Source organism: Arachis ipaensis, chromosome B5, assembly GCF_059453495.1.
Source record: "Arachis ipaensis isolate K30076 ecotype BB chromosome B5, ASM5945349v1, whole genome shotgun sequence".
Lineage (NCBI taxonomy): Eukaryota > Viridiplantae > Streptophyta > Magnoliopsida > Fabales > Fabaceae > Arachis > Arachis ipaensis.
The window spans coordinates 55,829,571-55,835,251 of record NC_142440.1 but is presented as its reverse complement, the minus strand read 5'-3'; positions in this window follow the sequence as shown (position 1 = coordinate 55,835,251).

The following is a 5,681-nucleotide window of genomic DNA, read 5'->3' as shown; positions in this document are numbered from 1 at the left end:
AAAAGAAGAAGCCAAAGCAGTATCTACTAAACTTGGTCCTCCAGAACAAGTTGCTGAACTCAATCAACAATTGTGCTTTCTAACAAAACAGCTAGCAGAATTCAAGGAGATGCTACAAGACACTAAAAATGCTAATAAAAATATGCAGGCACAATTGAATCAGACAAAACAGTAGTTATCAAAGCAGATAACAGAAGAATGCCAGGCAGTTCAATTAAAAAGTGGAAAACATTAAATACCTCGCTTTAGAGCAGCAAAAATCCAAGGAAAGAACAACTGACAGAGGATGAGCAAAATATCATCAAAAATCCCTCTGAGGACAGTAAGAGCCCAGAGAGGAATGATTCTGGCGCTCAAACGCCAGAAAAGGATGGAGAGCTGGTGTTAAACGCCCAACCCATGCTCAGTTCTAACGTTCAAACGCCACAAACAAGCAAGGAGTTGGCGTTAAACGCCCAAAGGAAGCTCAGTTCTGGCGTTCAAACGCTAGGAACAGGTAAGGAGTTGGCGTCCAACGCCAATCCAGATTCCACCCCTGGCATTCAAACGCCAGTGAGGGATCAGACACACACAAGTGCTGATAACAACCTCTCTAAAAAGGCTTCTCCAACCACCTCTGTAGGAAATAAACCTGCAGCAACCAAGGTTGAAGAATACAAAGCCAAAATGCCTTATCCTCAAAAACTCCGCCAAGAGGAGTAGGATAGGCAATTTGCTCGCTTTGCAGACTATCTCAGGACTCTTGAAATAAAGATTCCGTTTGCAGAGGCACTTGAGCAAATACCTTCTTATGCCAAGTTCATGAAAGAGATCTTGAGTCATAAGAAGGATTGGAGAGAAACTGAAAGAGTTCTCCTCACTGAAGAATGCAGTGCAGTCATTATGAAAAGCTTCCCAGAAAAGCTTAAAGATCCCGGGAGCTTTATGATACCATGCACATTAGAGGGTAATTGCACCAAGACAGCTTTATGTGATCTTGGGGCAAGTATCAATCTAATACCTGCATCCACTATCAGAAAGCTTGGTTTAACTGAAGAAGTCAAACCAACCCGGATATGTCTCCAACTTGCTGATGGCTCCATTAAATACCCATCAGGCGTGATTCAAGACATGATTGTCAGGGTTGGGCCATTCGCCTTCCCCACTGACTTTGTAGTGCTGGAAATGGAGGAGCACAAGAGTGCTACTCTCATTCTAGGAAGACCCTTCCTAGCAACTGGACGAACTCTCATTGTTGTCCAAAAGGGGGAAGTAACCTTAAGAGTCAATGAGGATGAGTTTAAGTTGAATGCTGTCAAAGCCATGCAGCATCCAGACACACCAAAAGACTGCATGAAAGTTGATCTTATTGACTCTTTAGTAGAGGAGATCAACATGGCTGAGAGTCTCGAATCAGAGCTGGAAGACATCTTTAAAGATGTTCAGCCTGATCTGGAGGATTCAGAGGAATTGAAAGAGCCCCTGAAACTTCCTCAGGAAGAGGAAAAACCTCCTAAACCATAGCTCAAACCATTACCACCATCCCTGAAATATGCATTTCTGGGAGAAGGTGACACTTTTTCAGTGATCATAAGCTCTGCTTTGAATCCACAGGAAGAGGAAGCACTACTTCAGGTGCTAAAGACACACAAGACAGCTCTTGGGTGGTCCATAAGTGACCTTAAGGGCATAAGCCCAGCTAGATGCATGCACAAGATCCTATTGGAGGATGATGCTAAGCCAGTGGTTCAACCACAGAGGCGGCTAAATCCAGCCATGAAGGAAGCGGTGCAGAAAGAGGTCACCAAGTTACTGGGATTATTTATCCTATTTCTGATAGCCCTTGGATGAGCCCTGTCCAAGTTGTCCCCAAAAAGGGAGGCATGACAGTGTATCATAATGAAAAAAATGAACTGGTTCCTACAAGAACAGTTACAGGGTGGCGCATGTGTATTGACTATAGAAGGCTCAATACAGCCACCAGAAAGGATCATTTTCCTTTACCATTCATAGATCAAATGCTGGAGAGACTAGCAGGTCATGATTATTACTTCAGGGTACAACCAAATTGCAGTAGATCTCCAGGATCAAGAGAAAATGGCATTTACATGTCCATCTGGAGTATTTGCCTATAGTAGGATGCCATTTGGGTTGTGTAATGCACCTACAACCTTTCAGAGATGCATGCTCTCTATTTTCTCTGATATGGTGAAAAAATTTCTGGAAGTCTTCATGGATGACTTCTCAGTATATGGAGACTCATTTAGCTCCTGTCTTGACCACCTGACACTAGTTCTGAAAAGATGCCAAGAGACTAACTTGGTTTTAAACTGGGAAAAATGTCACTTTATGGTGACTAAAGAGATTGTTCTTGGGTATAAAATTTCAAACAAAGGGATAGAGGTGGATCAAGCTAAAGTGGAGGTAATTGAAAAATTACCACCACCTGCCAATGTTAAGGCAATCAGAAGCTTTTTGGGGCATGCAGGATTCTACAGGAGGTTTATAAAGGATTTTTCAAAAATCGCAAAACCTCTGAGCAATGTGCTAGCTGCTGACACACCATTTGTGTTTGACACAGAGTGTCTGCAGGCGTTTGAAACTCTGAAAGCTAAGCTGGTCACAGCACCAGTTATTTCTACACCAGACTGGACATTGCCATTCGAATTGATTTGTGATGCCAATGATCATGCCATTGGTGCAGTATTGGGGCAGAAGCATGACAAGCTTCTGCATGTCATTTATTATGCTAGCCGTGTTTCAAATGATGCCCAGAAAAAATACACAACCACATAAAAAGAATTGCTTGCAGTGGTTTATGCCATTGACAAGTTTAGATCATACTTAGTAGGATCAAAAGTGATTGTGTACACTGACCATGCTGCTCTTAAATATCTACTTACAAAGCAAGATTCAAAACCCAGGCTCATAAGATGGGTGTTGCTTCTGCAAGAGTTTGATATAGAAATAAGAGATAGAAAAGGGACGAAAAACCAAGATGCTGATCACCTGTCCCGAATAGAACCAGTAGAAGGGGCGTTCTTCCCCTCTATTGAGATCTCTGAAACCTTTTCGGATGAGCATTTGTTTGCCATTCAGGAAACACCATGGTTTGCAGACATTGCAAACTATAAAGCTGCAAGGTTCATACCCAAGGAGTACAGCAGGCAACAAAAGAAAAAATTAATTACGGATGCAAAGTACTACTTGTGGGATGAATCCTATCTCTTTAAGAGATGTGCAGACGGAATAATCAGAAGGTGTGTACCTAGAGAAGAAGCACAGAAGATCTTATGGCATTGCCATGGGTCACAATATGGAGGACATTTCGGAGGTGAGCGAACAGCCACCAATGTCCTCCAATGTGGCTTCTACTGGCCTACCCTCTATAGAGATTCCCGAGAGTTTGTACGTAACTGTGACAGTTGCCAGAGAGCTGGTAATCTGCCTCATGGTTATGCCATGCCTCAATAAGGAATCTTGGAGATAGAGTTATTTGATGTATGGGGTATTGACTTCATGGGGCCTTTTCCACCATCATACTCAAACACTTATATTCTGGTTGCAGTTGACTATGTATCTAAATGGGTAGAGGCCATTGCCACACCCACTAATGATACTAAGACAGTGCTGAAGTTCCTCCCGAAACATATCTTCAGCAGGTTTGGTGTCCCTAGAGTACTAATCAGCGATGGGGGCACTCACTTCTGCAACAAACAGCTTTACTCTGCCATGGTCCAGTATGGAATTAGCCACAAAGTGGCAACTCCATATCATCCACAGACAAATGGGCAAGCTGAAGTCTCTAACAGAGAACTAAAAAGAATCCTGGAATGGACTGTAAGTACCCGTAGAAAGGATTGGGCAAGAAGCTTGGATGATGCTCTGTGGGCTTACAGAACAGCATTCAAGACTCCTATAGGGACCTCTCTATACCAGCTTGTATATGGTAAGGCCTGCCATCTGCCCATGGAACTGGAATACAAAGCCTACTGGGCAACCAGATTCCTGAACTTTGATGCCAAATTAGTTGGAGAAAAAAGATTGCTCCAGCTGAATGACCTAGAGGAATTCAAACTCACTGCTTTCGAAAATGCCAAGCTTTACAAAGAGAAAGCAAAAAGATGGCATGACAGAAAGCTGTCATCTAGAGTTTTTGAACCAGGACAGAAGGTTCTGCTGTTTAACTCTAGGCTCAGGCTATTCCCTAGGAAACTGAAATCCCGATGGAGGGGACCATATGTGATTACAAGTGTGTCACCATATGGCTATGTGGAGCTTCAAGACATTGATTCTAACAAGAAGTTCATTGTTAATGGACAGAGAATCAAACATTATCTTGAAGGCAATGTTGAGCAAGAATGCTCAAGGCTGAGGCTAGATTAAAAAGCTTAGCAAGGTCCAGCTAAAAACAATAAAGAAGCGCTTGTTGGGAGGCAACCCAGCCATTAGCAAAACTCTTTCTGTTATTTTATTTTATTTTATTTTATTCTTCATTTTATTTATTTTTAAAGCATATAAGTTCAATATTAACAAGGTAAAGAATCAATTGCATAAGTTCACAGGGCTACAGAAGGATTCAGAGCACAAAACTGGAAAAAGGAGCTCACTGGCAAGAAAACGCCAGTAAGAGGCACAATTGGGCGTTAAACGCCCAAAAGAAGCATCTACTGGGTGTTTAACGCCAGTAGAGATAGCCATCTGGGCATTAAACGACAGAAAGAAGCAGCTTCTGGGCATTTAACGCCAGATATACAGCATCCTGGGCGTTCAGAAAAACGCCCAGTGACAAAGGAGTTTCTGGCGTTTAATGCCAGCTGGAAGCAACAACTAGGAGTTAAACGCCCAGACCAAGCACCAATTAGGCGTTAAACGCCCAAAACATGCAGCAGTTGCACGTTTAACGCCAGGATTGTGAGGAGTAGGCAATTTCGTTTTCAATTCAAATTTTTTCCATTTTTTATGTTTCAATTCGTGATTTCTTGCACAAACATGTTACAAATCCTAATTTTTCAAATCCTTTTTCAAAAGATATCAAATGTATCTTAATTCATAAACCCTTTTTTTTGTATCCTCTTCAAATTATTTTCAAATCCTTTTCAAAACAAATCTATCTCTTTTCCTTCTACAATCTTTTCAACTCATCAATATCTTTTTCAAATCTTCACAACATCTTTTTCAAAACAAAGCTATCTTTTTCAAATATCTTCCATATTATTCATATCTTTTAAATTCTAAAGTTCATCCTTTTCCTATCATACTTATCTTTTACAAATCATATCTTTTATCATATCTTCTTCAAAATTTTCGAAAACCCACCCCCTTCCCTTTAAATCCTAGTTCGGCCTCCCCCCCACCTCCACAATTCGGACTTGCCTCTCCTCATATCCCTCTCCTTTCTTTTTTTTTGCTTGAGGACAAGCAAATCTCTAAGTTTGGTGTGTTTATCCGTGATCACTAAGCCAATACCCACTAAGATAATGGCTCCTAAGGGAAAACAAACCAACTCAAGAGGCAAGAAAGAGAATATTCCAAAACCACTTTGGAATCAAGGAAAGTTCTTAACCAAAGAACATTCAGACCATTACTACAAAATAATGGGTCTAAGGTCAGTGATCCCGAAAGTTAAATTCGATCTGAAAGAAGACGAATATCCAGAGATCCAAGAGCAAATTTGAAACAGGAGCTGGGAAGTCCTAGCT